The following is a 17,331-nucleotide window of genomic DNA, read 5'->3' as shown; positions in this document are numbered from 1 at the left end:
AGCCTGAGAAAATAAACCCACGTAAATCTGGAAAAATCATCAACAATAACTAAAATGTACCGTTTATTGTTGAGTGTTGAAACAGTCGAAGGACCACACAAATCAATATGTATCAACTCAAGAGGTGCAACAATTTTCGAATCAATTGTGATTGGATGACCTTGTTTATGTTGCTTTCCAACTTCACAAGCTGCACATAAAGAATCATTGTCAAATTTAAGTATAGGTAAACCTCTTACCAGATCTTGTACCACAAGTTTATTTATGTTTCGAAAGTTGAGATGTGAAAGTCTTCGATGCCATAACCAGCTTAAATCAGATGTAGCTTTCGAAAGAAGACATACTGCTGGTTTGCCTACAATTAGATTGATGTCCAAAGTGAACATGTCACCTTTCCTTTTAGATTTCAGTAATATTTCGTTTCTGTTAACATTCGAAATAACACTTCCTTCTTCGTTGAAAAGAACTTGATTGCCAGTGCCCACAACAAGTTGAGAAACACTAATCAAGTTATGTTGAAGACCTTCAACATATGCAACACGATTCACTGTGAATTGTCCATTTGTGATGTTTCCATATCCCATGACTTGACACTTTTGATTGTTCCCAAACTTTACTACTCCAGCATTTTTGAGAATTCGAAAATCTCTTAAATTCTCCTTCTTTCCAGTCATGTGACGAGAGCAACCACTATCAATGTACCATTTGTTATCATATTGCTCGTCACACAATACCTGCAATCAATGAAAAATTTTAGGTACCCAAGGCTTTTTGGGTCCTTGGAAATTAGATTTCAATTTCGAATGAAATGAAGAACTTTTAACCCAATCACAAACTTTGGTTTTGAGACTATTAATTAAGTTCACTTCATCATCTAAAGGAACTGAAACATAAGTGTTTGATAGTTTCGAATGTTCACTGACTTTTCCCTTCGTATCTTGAGTTTGTGATTGAACAGTCTTCGCTTTTGTGACAGGTCTCCATGTTTTGACTGAGATATTCGAATCCTTAGATGATGAGCTGCCATTCGAAGAAGTATTGACATACTTTTCGTATGCTTCATGAATTTGCTCTTTTGAATATTTATTTGACTGATACATTTTTCCTCTTCCGTCAAGCCAATGATCAATGTTCTTCCTTGAAGTCATTCATTTTTCCCGTGACGTCCTCATAGTTTCTTTCTTTGTGTAATTAGGAAAATTTGGCTTTTGAGGTACAAAATCAACTTTGGGTTTGGTAACATAAGAGTAAGCATAGGATGTATCAATTTTTGATTTAAAATGTTGACGTTGAAAAACTTTTTGATTTGAATTGGATCTTTCTGAAAAATCTCTTGTTTTGTTAGTTTCAGAAACTTTCGAAAACTTTGTTTGCTTATGTACTTCAGACCTTGTTTGATTTGATTGAGATGATTGTTGAGTTTTTGAAAAAGAATCATTTTTAACTTTGAAAACCTTTTTGATGGATTGTGATTCAGACATCTTTTGAGACTCAATATTTTGCCAAAATATTTTCTTTCGTGCTTGTCTTTTTGAAATGTTGTTTTCCTTCGAAAATTTGTCAATTTGATCTTTAAATTCCTTAGAGTTTAATTTGACAACTTTTTCATTTTCCTTTTCAACACGAATTACTTTCTCTTTTTCAACTTTTGATTTTTCAACCCATTGTTTTTGTGGTTTTTGTCGTTGAAAAATATATGAATTCTTTGTTAAGTTGTTTTCAACTGTGTTTTGATTTGCGAAAAAACCTTCCTCAGTTGTTTTTGAATTATCCTCCTCAACCATCTTCTTGAACTCTGGTTTGATATTCTCAACATTTCCGGTAGTTACGAAAACTTGATTTGGAAAAATGACATCATCTGTGCATTTGAAATTTGGAAAAACCACCGTGTTTGTTTCAAGATAATGTTCACCTTTTTCATTCATCACTTTTTCGAACTTTTGTGTATCACCATACACTTGGTCAACAACTATTCGTGGAATTACTTCTTTCTTTGAACATTTCTTTCCTTTCGAAACTTTCTCTACATCTTCATCATCACCATCATCAGTTTGGTAATCTTTGAGATCCACGAAGTACATTTCACTAACTTTCGAAGTTGTGGGAGTATTAGTTTCTTTCTCAACTATCAAATCCTTAACTTTTTCTTTCCCTTTAGAATTCGAAGCAACATTAACAATAGACAATTGAGAACAATCAACATCTTCAAGCTCACTAATTTCACTAATATTGTCAGAATTATCTTCAATATCAGCAAAATTAGATTGAGAATCAGATGATGAATTCTCAGTCTTTTTCAAAATGTGAATTTGTTCAGATTTAGTCAAAGTATCATTTACAATGTTAACTAAATCATTCGAATCAAGACATTCATCAACTTTGACAATTCCATATCTATACTTGTCATTCGGAACTTTGTCAAAATCAGCTATTTCTTTTTCACAGTCATACGAAATGTTATCTACCTTAGCTCTTTCATAAGCTAAAAATGGCAGCAATTTTCTATGTTGTTCTTTACTGATTTCGCATGAATGATGAAGTTCAGTTATTTTCCCATATAATCTTTTAGCAGCATTACAGTAAATATTTCTTTGTGCTAACAACAGTTTATTATCACTAGATAAATTGTCCCTATCAACCATGATATTCGTTATTTGAAGTTCTAGACAATCTATCTTAGTGATTTTCGAACCTAATTTCTTCTGTGTCTCTAGCAATTGCATTGACAGCTTCTTAGCCTCATTGCTAGCAGATACCACAATCGAATCAAAATAAGTAACAGTTTCATCAAAAGATACTAATTCAGAATTATAAGCATGTACTGGAATATTAAAAGATTCAAGAATGTTTCGTACCTTTGTGGTCATTGGTGATTTGTCAGCAGCTTTTGATACGAAGCATCTTCCATGCACTTCGTATGTTTCCTCCTCTGATTCTTCCTCCATTTTTGCAAACATAGCTCCATGGGTTGGATTTCGCATTTCCTCATCATCTGATCCAGATGACCAGATTTGATAAGTACCATCTTCATCCTCATTCACATCCTTTGCAACCAGAGACAAATTCTTGGCTTTCGCACGAATCTCCTCCAACTTTTGAGCATAGTACGCCTCATCCTTGACCTTATTCTTTCTCTCATCCTTCTTTCGAAGCATACAGTCATTAGCAAGGTGATTAGCACCATTGCAATAATGACAATCAATCCCAGCATCTCCCTTTAGCTTCTTCTCAGACTTTCCCTCAACAGGCTTCGAATCTTTCATCTCATCTTTCTTTTTCTCTTCCCCAGCACTTTTACTCAGAAAGTTCCCTTTTGTCTCAGACGACTTTGTCTTCGGATTGAAAGGCTTTTTGAAGAACTTTTTCACACGATTGTTTGAATAAAAGGCAACTGCCTCATCATCTGAGTTCATGATGAACCCTTCATCTTCATCCGAAACATCTTTCTCAGCATCTTTTTCAGAGATCTTCGAAACCAAAGCTAGTGGACCTCCCAACATAGCCTTCGATTCTTCAGCTATTTCGTTCACTTCGCTTTCATGAGTCTTAAGTTGGTTGTACAAGTCATTCAATGTTGACGTATCAAAGCTCTGTTGATTCTTCACCATCACGCTCACACTACGCCATTCCTTTCGAAGTCCCATAACAAATATCAGATTGAATTCCATGGTTGATCTAGTGATACCATATCGATTGCATCGATATATCAATTCATTAAGACGATCGTAATAAACTTCAATTGTTTCACCATCTTTCTGTCTGAAGTCCTTCAGCTCCACTAAACATTGCTTCACAGAATTAACTTTCGTCTTCTCACTTCCCTGAAATTTTTCCTTGAGATTGTTCCAGATTTCCTTTGCAGTTGTACAACTCCTCACGTAGTTGTAAACAACTGGAGGCAAAGCTCCTCTTAGCTCTCTTACACACCTTTTCTCCAGATTTTTCAGACGACCAGATTGATTTTCAACTTCAGAGTTTCCAGAGGAAGAACCAATTGGTTGAACATTCGATGGTGGATTGAGATTGCTAGAAATGCAATTCCACAGTTCTTCATCCAATCCATTGAGATAATCCTGCATACGATCAGCCCACTGATCGTAATACTCAGGGATGAGCATAGGAATTTTGGTGGATGATCCTAGAAGATGAGAAAATGAAGTCATGGAATTCAGATTGAATGACGCCATTGTTGTACGGAATAGATCCTTGAGAATTTTTGAAGAAACTTTGAGAATTTGACTACAAACTGTATGATTCAAATCACAATCACTCTTAGAATACTCGATTCAATGAATTAAGTGCAGAATCGAATCACATACTTAGATCTAATCAAATTTTCACTTTCAAAAAGTGCGGAAACTTTTGAATCAAAAAGTTGACTCAAAAACCTTTTGAACAAAGTGAAATCAGATCAGAGATATGATTCCTGCTCTGATACCAATTGATGAGACAATGAATCAAGTATTGAACGAATTAGAGAGTAAATTCAAAGTAGAATTGAAAGATTTGAACACCGATGTAAATATGATCTGTTTGGCTCTATTACGCTTTTGCAAATTTTACAGAGTACAATGAATATTCTGTAAAGACTTCGTTCCTAAGACACTAGTAACCACTCCTATTTATAGAAGAGAAAAGCGTACAAAAAATATACTAAGGACTAAACATGAAGCTTCGAATATTATGCCCTAGTAAAATACATTATATAAATGTTCGAAGACCCTAAATACAAACTTCGGCTATTACAACATTTCGACCCTAACAAAAAAGTTTCAATTGGGAAAAAGTTGTTTTGCTATAATTAAGGGAGAGAAAATTATACTTCATTTCAAATCTAAAAGCTTAGATCATGAGATTTTAATCAAATTTAGTCAAGTATATATATGAATGTTATGTTGGAATGGTTCAACATAAGGAAATTCTATAAATGGGAACATTATTTGCGTTCTAAAATTCGATTGTGATTACGACATCCCTTTTTATAATCTGAATTATGAGAACATGGCAAATAGAAATAGAAATATTATAGCAAAAGACTAGTCTAGTATAATGTCTTTATGTGAGACATCATGAATCATGTCCCATATGCTTCAGATATAGGGTCGATTGCATGTGCTATAATATTCATTTGTTCTAAATTTTTCCAAATGCCTAGAGCATTAAGAGGGAAAAAGTACTAGAAGTAGATATGACTAATTTGATTAAGCAATTGTCGAGGACAATCTAAGGTTTACCAAAGATTGGTTGCTCAGGGACAGTTGGAAGTATAGTGTTAACTTTTGAAGGACCATATTGACATATTCTGAAAAGAGGCAACTCTTGTTCAGAAGTGATAGTCAAAATGGGAATATGGAGATGTCTCCATAGGTGGAAGTTATTCAATCTGTGTAAGATTAGAAAAAACTTAATGCAAGAAGGATGTTCAAAGCAATGTACTTTGAATATGAGACTTCGTTTCCATGGAGTTGATCTCCATTGGAATACTCTGTAATGTCTGTTGACAAGTCTTCGTGACTTTGTGCATAATCATTACAAGAGGATCAGTGCATATAAGTTTAAAATCTAACAGATTTCGGTAAATGGCAGGAATTTGGAATTCTTGCATTTGCGGTAAGGATTTGGGATTGTGAAATGAGAATCATTGGAATTTTTTCAATTGGTCTATTTCACAAAGTAAGGATCATAGACAAACATAGTGTGCATACTTGGTGTATGGCATAACTAGTGTTTAGAAAAACATAGTGTACATGCTTGGAGCATGGGACAACTATTGTTTTAATTCAAGTGTAAAGTTGATAAATTTGAAACATTATACAATGAATAATGTGTAATCAATATAGTGATAAATAAAAGGTGTTCTATTTATATTCATAAGTTCTGAGACCATATTGGATTCGATTATTCTTGTGTTTCACTTTGCATGTTTTGACTTCCAGAATAACTAGGTCGTTCTTCCTGAATGACTAAGTTATTCAAACCATCCACAGTCGATAATACGTTGGAAGTAGGTATTAAGGCAAGACTGTCATGAAACTGGTTTGTAGATGTCCAAGGTATTGGACATAGCAAGAGTTGCTACAACATTCATGAGTGCTCATAAGTTCTGAGTATTGGATTAAACCCACGCTCATTTGACTCACTTCATGGATTTTATCACGAGTGATCATGAGACGATAATATCTTATATTCTTCAAACCTAGAGATATGAGTTGTTTCCTATGAGTTGGTTATACATTGATTGTATGAAAACACATTGGTAAATCGATGTTATAAAACGTGCCTTTGTGTATGATTCAACAAGTAGTAGAACAAGCATATGAGTCAAAGTTTATCCATTCCTTTTACCCTTAAAGGGATAAAAGCGATATATGTGGGCCCCTTGATGAGTTAGTGATGACACCCCGAAGTGCTTGGCCAAGCCTGGACTGATTTGATTTGTTCAATTAGTCGGTCGTCATAAATCGGAAATCGGGAAACAACAAATGGACAGAGAGAATGATTATAACCCATGTCTCAGTCCATATGATATCTAGAATGTAGAAATATATGATCCCTTATCTAATGGACAAGTCATTGACTAAGGTTAGAGTTCGACAACGGCTTTAAGAGCTACGATTGCTAGTCGGGTTTTGGAGTCATACGCAATAATAGTTTTAGACATATCCAAGTGGGAGACTGTTGGATTAGTGTCTAAGCCCATAACTATAATTGGTATGTACTTGACCCGATTTGGCATGGTCCATTTGGGTTGCACTTCACCGGAATAATTTATATGGATAGTCTTTTGAGAATAGTATGTTTATGATTTATATTAATATATTATAAGTTCTAATATATTAATATGGAATCATATTATTTAATTAGTATTGATCAAGAATTAATTTAGTGATCAAAAGGAACTAATTAAGTATGGACTCTTATATATAGTATGGGCCAAGTTCATTTAGGTTGGGCTAAGCTTGCATGGATAGTCCATGGAGTTTTTAACCCATGGATCCTATAGAAATGAAAGGTCATGGGTATTAGGGTTTACATGAATGTAACCCTAATCCTCCATACTATATAAAGAGGTCTTTGGCACATAAAATGGCACTAGTGTGTGAAAAAACAAGAGTGGGCCAATTTCTAGTGTGCTTACTATTCTCTCAAGTTTTCCAAGGCGTTTTTGGGTGATTTGTGATTCCACTTGAGGCTTCCACACTATTGGGGCTAAGCTCTTAAAGTTCAACACTTTAAGCTACATAAAAAGGTATGTTATCTAACTAGGCTTTTGTAGTATAGTTGCTTCATATAATGCTAGTTAGGATAAAACCTTCGAATATTGAATATTTGCATGTATAATAGAGAAAACATAGATCCAAGGTTTATAGGGTTGCATGTACACCATAGGAGTGTTAGAATGCTCAAAACCCATCAAAAGTAACCAAAACTCAAAAATGGTAGATCTAAGAGATGAATGATCAAGTTCAAAGCTTTATACCTTCATCAAGCTGAGAATGAGTCCTAAAAGCCAGATCCATAAGCTCCTCCTTGATTCCCATCTTTGCATCAAACTTCATCTTCTTGAAAATGGATCAAACACCCCAAAAATAGACTCCATAAGCTCAAAATGCCACCATGAATGGTTGAAGACGATTTCTAGGGTTTTAGAGGGTGGAGGCTGAAGTTATTCGGGGTTAGGTTATGAGATAAAGAGCTTAAATAGGGTCCAAGACCCTAAAATAGGGTTCTGATCTGACTAGCATACGCCAAGCGTAATTCTGGTACGCCCAACGTACTCCGAAGAACATTCGCGACCATCCTGGTCAGTACGCCCAACGTACTCCAAGGTATGCCCAACATACTTCCTTTTTCACTAGTACGCCCCCGCGTACACTTTGTGTACGCCCCGTGTACTCGGCTAATCCTGAAACCCACAAAACTTCCGAAGACCATAACTTCTTCGTTATAAGCCCGATTCTGACGATCCTTATATCAACGGAAAGGCAACGAGAAGCCCTACACTTATAACAACTCAAATATTTCTTAAGACCTTCCGAAAAAGAATCCATTTTCAACAAAATCCCGAACTGACACTTTACCGAAATACCCCTACGCTCCAAAATACAAACCGAACACCCGAATCACTTCTAATACATCACCCACACCCAAATGGGCCTAGATCTTACCTTTTTTAAATGTCATAATCCTTATGATTACTGAACTTCGGGCACAGCCTCAGACTAGGAATCGATTCGGAACAGGATGTTAGACTTAGGCTATAGAATCTTAGTTATGCACAACCACGATGCATACGCTAAGCAACTATAGTAATGATGTCACTTTCATATAAGAGAGAACCCTAGGCTATCAAGCATCATATAATAAGGAAATTCTATCATGCAATTCCTGAAGATCCCTAGCCTATCAGTAGCATGTTGTTCTAACATATCACAATATCAAATAACTGTGTGGAAATTTGGGGTCTACTTACTGGCTCCGGCTGATCGTACACATCGCATCTTCTTTGATTATTTTGAAAACAATTTGAAAAAACATTTTTAAAACCTTTGTCCTTAGTTGGAGACTGGATTCACACGAGTGTTCCTTCAATTCACTCAAACCAAAGCTCTGATACCAACTTGTAACACCCATAAAAATCACAAGAAATATAAACTATTAAATTCAACCCAAATTCATAAATTGTTTACAAATCATAGTTTTCAAAATATTTTCCAACTTCAGAGTCTCCCAAAATCATTAGTCATAAACAAGAGGATGTGTACGGTCCTTCGCCTTCCCGCGGTCATCTGAAGTACCTGAAAGTATAACTAAAAACTGTAAGCCAAAGCTTAGTGAGTTCCCCCAAAGTACCAACACATATATAATAACATGTACTGCGTCCACAACTAAAAGACTGGATTACCCCTGAGCCAATATCATAAGTATGGATTGCCCTATGGGCTCAAAGCTTATGTCTGGCTTGCTCCCTGACCAAATTAGTCATCAGAATGAAATACTCTTAAGCCATCAGTATGAGTATGGCATACCACCCAGTCCCCAACTCGTATTTGGAATGCTCCTAATCCCTCAGTATGAGTCTGACATGCCCTACCCGGCCCTCAACTCATATCTGGAATGCTCCAGGGTTTTTTTGGCTACAACACGAAGCAGTACAACCTCAACCCAACACAATATGTCGACATATAATAGATAACAAACATATATAGATAATCATTCAGACAGAATCACTGGTAGTCCTACAGATCTACCCGACTAACATATCGGCAACTAGCATAATCATGCATATCAGTGCACAACAAGATATCAAACCAATGGGTCAAACTAGGTGCTTTCGACCCGTAAGTACAGTGAGGAAAACTCACCTCACAAACTGGACAAAAGCTGATGAGGTCTCAACTCTGAATCTCAACTCTAACCGTCACCTAACCAACTAATTGACCAATCTCAATCGAAATCCCAAAATACCCTAAGTTAAACTTGGTCAAAGTCAAAGTTAAATGGGTCAAATGAACTGAGTCAACTGAGTCAACCCAACCCAGTTAACCCAACCGAGTCACCATAGGGTGAGTACGCGGGGCGTACTCCTTATGTACGTTGGGCGTACTCGTAAGTTGACAACCATCGGGGTGGTTGACCTCGTACGCGGGGCGTACTACCAGAAGCCCAAAATTCCATTAAGAGCTTAATGACTAGCTCTCATGTTCATAATTCAGATCCATGGCTAAAATACACTCAAGAGTCATAAAGTTTCAAACTTTATGACTTTGCATGCCCATTAAGTGCTTAACTCAACTTCTTAATCCATTAAGACCTTCTAAAAGATACATGGTGCAAAACCAACGATTTGGAACACATTTTTATGACTCAAGACCCTTCTATAGGTCTGAAAGGACAGCTTAATGGGTCAAGAACATGCTATGTTCATGAATCTTCATATTTGGGACATAAAGGACCAAAAACCATTCCAAACCAAGATCTAAAAGAAACTTCACCAAGTTCAGAACTTGATACTTCAAAATGGTGCCAAAAGGTGGTGTGATCCTGGATCTAAAGAGCTTCACTCCTTCAAGGTGGTCTCTCCTTCCTTCCTTCTTCTTCAAAAGCAAACAACACACACTCTTAAGCTTGGAAATGCTTCACAAGGTGGATTAGGTTTGCAACACATATTAAGAGGATGTAGGCTGATGAAATGAGAGGAATTGAGGCTATAATGAGGTTTAAATATGAGCCAAACCCTAATACTAGGGTTTGCATGCCTGGCATGTACGCCCTGCGTATATATGTACGCCTTGCGTACTAAGGTGCGCCCTAGTACGCTAAGCGTACACACATACGCATGACGTACTCTCCAACTCCCCAACTTACGAGAATGTCACTAGGGCTTTTCAATGCACATTTTCTTTTACTTGGTGACCAAAAAGCAATATAATTCAATTATAGGGTTAAAATTAGAAGTATCTTATCACCGGGATGTTACAAAAACCTGTTATCACAGGTAAAAGGGTAAAACCGAACATTTTTTGAAAAATGTGAGGGTAAAAACGAACATAAAATTAAACTTTAGGAAAAAAACCAACAAAACCCTGAAAACTAGAAGGTTTTTATGACATTAGCCCTTAATTATTTTGAAGATGAAGTTATAGGAACAACCCATGTAATGTTGATGACTTGTCAATGTTTATTTCAATTAAATTTCAAAGTAAAAGTAAATAGTTTTAATTTATTACAAACATTACAAAATTGGTCTTTACAATTTTAATAACCAGATAAGTGTTTTTATTATAATTTTTTAAAATAATTATTGTATTTAAAAGGTTTAAGTTTTATGGCTCTTGAGTATTATTTTCAAGCGTAAAATCATATTTAATACAAATATTCAAACGAGAAAAAAGAAGGTAATACTCTTTTTAATAACTCACATTAATAGACAACTATTATTGGTTCGACCGAACAAGACATGTGGACATTTAAACAAAAATGGACGCGTAAGAAGATATCTAGGATTGTATTCTTAGAAAACTTGTCGGTGGATTTTAGGTGTGGTTAACATCAATGATTTGGCTAAGACCTAACGCCTAACCGGTGAGTTTTGTGTGAATTTTATGGTTGCTTGCATGAAAAGTTATTTCTAAATTATTTGCAATTACATGTTATCATTGTTATTGCTAGAAATATTTATGTGGATTGAATGAACTATTTCGTGTAAAAGGGTGAAAATGTAGGTGCCGTATGTATAGGGAAAGAGTATGGTAATTACACGGTCTAGCTTATTATTAGTCATCCTGCAGGGTGTGAGTACACAGCGGAGAACCTATGCTCTTATTAATTAGTCATAAACATATTTGTTGTGCCCAACGAAGAAACTTATTCTTTGACTGTAGTTCTCTAAGTGTATCACTAAAGATGTAAAGAAAAACGAAAAGAATTATACTTGATAAATTGTTGCGTCTTTTTATTGCCGTCAATATGCATGAAAACCACAAACTCACTAATTCCTAGGCTTCGGTTAGAACTTTTTATTTAAATGTGCGCAACTAGGAAACTGTTTGGCAAGTGACAGTAGGAAGGGTAAGGAGAAGTCTTGATATTGAAGACGTTGAAGGAGTTCAGCGAAGAAGTAGCAATCTAACTCTCTAAGGGTTTTGTGTTGCTTATTTATTGCGTCTGCTATAGTTGTAGCAATCTAACTCTCTAAGGGTTTTGTGTTGCTTATTTATTGCGTCTGCTATAGTTGAGAAAAGAATGACGAAACTAATTGATCTTGGGAGATATTGGAATCAATTTGATTATCTTTTATATTTTGAAAATTGGGGTGTTATAAAATCTGTGAAAATATCTACTAAACTTCATAACAAAAAACCATCCCAAAACAAATAAAATATTAAATATAAATCAAAATAATTTTAATCTCATTCTTGGTATATATATATATTTATTTATGATTATATTGGTTATCTCTAATAGAAAACAAATAATATCTAAATATTCATATATAATTGATAGAAAGTAAAGAAGAGTTTATGTATTCATGAAGAAAAATAAAGTAGCAATATATATTCTAAAACTAGATGAGGAGCCCCGCTTTGCGGGGATGGACTTAGACAGTTCCGATCATTTTGACCACTTCGTGCTTGTTATCGATAGAAAGGATCACATAATATTTTGTTCCGTCTTATGTAGATATTCTTGCATGGACAATTTGTTTGCGGAACGTGATGGCTTCACTATGAATTTTTTACAAAATATTAATATGGACTTACATATTGCTATTATCGGGGAAAAAAATATGACTACGTTGTTATTATGGGTTTACATATTACTATTAGCCGTGAAAAATGTAAGTATGTTGCTACTATGAATTAAAATAGTCTTTGTTTACGGGAAAAAATGCTACTAAATTTGGAACTTGGGTCGAAACTTCAACACAACAAAATTTTGAATAACATGATAAATATGATACATCACCTTCTCCATATAAGAGCTAACCAACACAACTGATTCAAAATTTGATGGATTTTCTTCTATTCCTGGACCATTTGCATGTATCTTTTGTAGTCTAGTTTTGGTATTTCTATTTCCATTTCCATTTCAGAAGCTCCAGAAGAACCATCTTGCTGACAAAAGTTATGAAATGTTTAAATGTAAGAAGTAGTATTGTTTATATGATAATTATAATATTAAATTGATAAGATAAAAATAATTCATACTAACCTGAAGGTCATTAATCCGGTTGTTCATTGATAATTGGATCGAAGAGTGATGAATGCATTAGGCTCTGAGTGTTCATCTATTGATGTGTATTTTTGAAAAAATTGAATTTTATTAATATAATAACAGTATGCAGGGGCAATATGGTCCTAAAACTGTAAAGAAATTAATCTTATTGATATAAAAAGTGTGCAGGGACAATATGGTCCTAAAAATGCAAATATTTATTTTCTTAATATTAAAAGAGTGTGGAGGGGCAATATCGTTCAAAAACTATAAGATATTGAATGCCCTATGGGCTATCTGTCGTGTATTTTGGCATATCTGTACAGCAACATGGCTACCAATTTTTATAAAATTGCAAGATTAGGGCAGGGAATATGAAAAACAAACAACCAAAAAGCTAAAAAAAAATAAGAAAAAAAGAGATAGAATAAGGAGATGGTGTCGTACCAGGACCGACGATGTGCACTCATCAACTAAATAATTAACAAATTTATGGTTACATTTGCTTGTAAATAATTTTTGATATTTTTTTGGAAAACATAATCCAATTCCAAAAGTTAGAAACTACTGTGGTAACTAAATGGAATCATGGTAACTTTCGTATAAATTAAAAAAAGACATAAAGTGTAATGCTTACAATAGTAAAATATAACATACCATCATATAAGTGTTAATCTTCAGTATTCTTCACTGATCAATGCCAATTTGTCCCTACATATCTTCACTAATCAAAGTCATTTAATTACTCACAGACGTTAGATCTAGTGTGAAGTTAGTTGTTCTTCATTTCGAGAATCAAAAAAACAAATATGATAGAAAACAAAAAAATTGAAATCTAAACCTGCAAAAATAATAGAAAATATATATGATAAATCAGAAATAAAACCAATTGGAATAAACTTACGGGTTAAAATCGTGGTCTTCATATGTAACTGGATGCTTGAATCTTTATAAACAGATCTGGTTCAATAGAAGTGGGTTAATAACTTTTAGGTTTCCCAATATTCTAAATATTCCAAGTTGAAACAGATTTAATAAGGGACGTGTGTAGGACTGCTCACTATTTGGATAAAACCAAACTGTCCAATTGGATAATTTGGACCGGACTATTTGGTTCGGATATTCGGATTTTTGGATTGGTTTTTAGCAAAACCGAATTATTATTTTGGATTTCGGATTGGTTTTGGTTTTTAAAATAAAAACCGAATAGTCCAAAAAAACCGAATTGCAATTTATTATTTTGTTCTTTTTAATATATATCTTTAATAATTTATAAATTTACTAAATTATTCTTTTAGTATATTAAAATTTTTCATCTATTATAATACTTTAATATGTACTTCTTATCAAAAAAGATTGTCTATAAAGTAGTAAACTATAATATATTTTTCTTGATAGTTATTTATAAGTTTTAGTTCACAACTAATTAAACAATATTTTTTAGTTTATATTATAGAGTAAGTTAATACTAAAGTTACATATTTGTTGAAATATCTTGATTCTTGAAAACCGAATTGTAAAAAACCGATCCAACCGAATTATAATTTGGTTGGATCAGATCAGATTTGAATTTAGTTTGCACTATTTGGATCTACGTTTTGAAAACCGAAATTAATTTGGATTCACTTGATCGGATTGGATTAAACCGATCCATCCAAACGAACACCCTAGACGTGTGGATTCTAAATTACCGAAACATATCAATGGTATAAAACATATATTTCAAGATAATGTGATTTAATCAGTTATATCATTATCTATGATAAACAATTAAAAAAATTGACTTAACTTAACTAGTAAATCTGTTATAATTAATCATAATAAATTAATACAAAAAAAAGTATTTAATAACAAAGAATGAAAAAAAATCTTAACTAACTTGAGACAATTGTCTTAATTTGTCATACTATTTTAGTTTTTATCAAAAATATAAATTTTATTATAACCTTTTAAGAGAGATTGAAGAGAAGACATGTGAGAGAGCTGCAAATTGAGTTGTAGATACAAAACAATACATGTAATTTAATTTTCATTCATGTATAGAAAATTAACATAGAGTTTGTAATCGTAAATGAAACAGTAACCGGAACTGAAAAACACAGTCACTTACAGTGCGTATAATTTGTCCCAGTTATTATCCTTGAAGAACAGGGGCACCCTGATTCAAGCATTTCGTCGAGCAGTTGGACTGCATAGTGAAACAAACTTTCAAATCTCAATATCAAGTGGGTGGGGTATAATTCAATATACACAGATGAAGGAATAAGCAAATAAAAAGGTAAGAGGTCCACCACATTCACTGAAACGAAAGATCAATTCTGATAAGTATAAAATGTTAACATTTAATTTACACAATCATATTTTTCAATTTTTGATGTGTAATCATCTTTGAGTCGTATAAACTCAAATTCTTTTTCCAACTTTTAATTGTGTATTTGAAATCTTCATCAGCAGGACAACCATAAGAGCCATAAGAGATTCAGATAAGGGATATAGAGAGAGAAAAATAGATTACCAAGTAGGTTTGGAGATGCCTCCGCTAGTCAATTGTCGGATACCTCCGATGAAGTCCAGCTAGACGTCGCCACTGTAGTCTCTGGTACTTTTGCAATAAAGAACCGCTGGGACTGCTACCACCTATCTAGTAGATGCCCCTGAATTAAATATGTCAAAAGATTGAAGTGATATCAACAGAAAACCTAATTTCATAGAACATAATGAACATGCTATTCAAACATTATCCTAATTTATATAGAAAGTAATCTATATGAAATTTTATTAATCAACCCAATCAAGAGTAGTGGTTGGTGTTTTTCTAGCGACTGCATCTACAGAAGTTCATCAAGGGTCCATATAAAAATATATAATGAAGTTCACTGAAGCAAAATGTCAAACACTTGGCGTGCTACCAGAAATTTGATGATGCTGGGAAAGGAACCTACCACGAACCAGAAGCAAAACCATAGAGTGCATCAGTTGGAACTGCTAAAACCTTTCTAGCTCTTAAAGCTCGGATTGCTTCATCATTCAAATCCTGTAACGGAAAAAAATTGATTTTTAAACGAATCTCGTAAAGTAAGTAAGAAATAAACTGATTGTTGGTGTAACAACCCACCGAATCATCTAGCTATTTGTCCTTGAAGCGGTGAAGACAGTGAAGGGCTAAGTAGAAGCCGACTAACAAAAAAAAAAGTCAGTCGGTGAAGCGGTAGAATGGGTACCAGTAGTATTCGGGGAAGAACACGGCACCAAAACCGGATACAGAATCTAAAACTGTGGATAGAGCCCATAAGTAGATGTATGTCCGTCTTTGCACAATAGTGAAAGGTTAGTAATGTCGACCAAAGTCACAGGTTTCATGATGTTCTTCGGTGAGTTCTAGAGAACCTTCAACTCGTAAAAAGGACGAATCGAATAACACCCTAGAACCGATTACTTCATACCCGGCTGGAGTTTCTAGGGTTGGAAGTGATTTCAGGGTTTTTAGTAATGATATCTGAGATGGAGTTTGGTGAAAGAAAGCAAGCACAGGATTTGGTGAATCAATTTCTAAAGAGAACACATCGAGTAGAAGACAGAGAAGAAGGAGTCGGCAATGGATAGGAAGAGGTATAATGGATATGAGGAGGTATAGATGAGAGAAAGGCGGTGGGAAACATAACGCTATGTGTAAGAAACTGAATGGAGGATAATAGCGGTGTCCAGAAGAAATAAATTAAATGCGAGACACGTATCAGTCATCAATTGAAAATATATAAAGAGGGATCAGGCGGTGGAGGGATGTAGAATAAAAAAGAATGAAATTATAAGGGCTAAAACGTCAAGCCCGAAAATTAGTGTGGCCAATGTCTAAAACAGAAAAAATAAGGGACCAAATACGACAAAACCTTAGGAACTTTACTGTTCCTAAGGATTGTCCAACTTAAATATATATATAAATGGAGGAGTTGTCACTATCTCGGAAGCTATCATATATATCATATATATTATATATATGTGTGAGCTGTCACCCACTTCTTTTTGTTTATAAGGAGCATTGATATGGCAAAAAGGAAGATGCATACACATGCATGATGGACGACAACGTACTATTCGAAATTAACAAACAAAAACAGGCTCTAATAGAATATTAGAATATTTTACATATTTGGCAAATCTAGTAGAATATTCTAACATTCTAAAAATCACATTAAAATATTTACAGTGTAATATTCTATTAGAATATTTCACGTATTTAAAAAAAATGGTAATTATTTTTAACTTTTTTAGGTAAAAAAAAGTAACGAAAATAATAATTAAGAAAAGAATTTTCGGATTTTTCATTTTATTTTGCATTTTAAAATTATTTTTAGATTGCGTCTCACGGTTTCAAAAAATTAGTATGGTTTCAAATAAACTTGAACACACACACACACACACACACACACATATATATATATATATATATATATATATATATATATATATATATATATATATATATATATATATACACACACACACACACAAATACACACACACACATATATATATATATATATATATATATATATATATATATATATATACACACACACACACAAACACACATAATGGAATTGGTTGGATTGGTAT

General features: G+C 33.9%; 1 long non-coding RNA gene across 5 annotated transcripts; it reads right to left on the bottom strand.

Moving 5' to 3' along the window:
• Positions 1-12,416: 12,416 nt before the first annotated feature.
• On the bottom strand, positions 12,417-16,422 carry LOC145164703 (uncharacterized). 5 transcript variants are annotated; one of them, XR_013739859.1, is made up of 7 exons: positions 15,833-16,422; positions 15,660-15,751; positions 15,233-15,371; positions 14,828-14,905; positions 13,375-13,677; positions 12,715-12,790; positions 12,417-12,617 (listed from the first exon to the last, which is right to left on the bottom strand). It is a non-coding gene; the product is annotated as an uncharacterized LOC145164703 (long non-coding RNA). The 5 variants fall into 5 exon arrangements; XR_013739858.1 differs by having other exon boundaries at positions 12,715-13,677; XR_013739861.1 differs by having other exon boundaries at positions 12,417-13,436; positions 13,622-13,677.
• Between the last annotated feature and the right edge of the window lie 909 nt (positions 16,423-17,331).

Source organism: Lactuca virosa, chromosome 1, assembly GCF_052849685.1.
Source record: "Lactuca virosa cultivar CGN04683 chromosome 1, Lactuca_virosa_CGN04683_v6, whole genome shotgun sequence".
Taxonomy (NCBI): Eukaryota; Viridiplantae; Streptophyta; class Magnoliopsida; order Asterales; family Asteraceae; genus Lactuca; species Lactuca virosa.
Note: the sequence above shows the minus strand (reverse complement) of the source record. Positions and strands in the feature narration are given on the sequence as shown.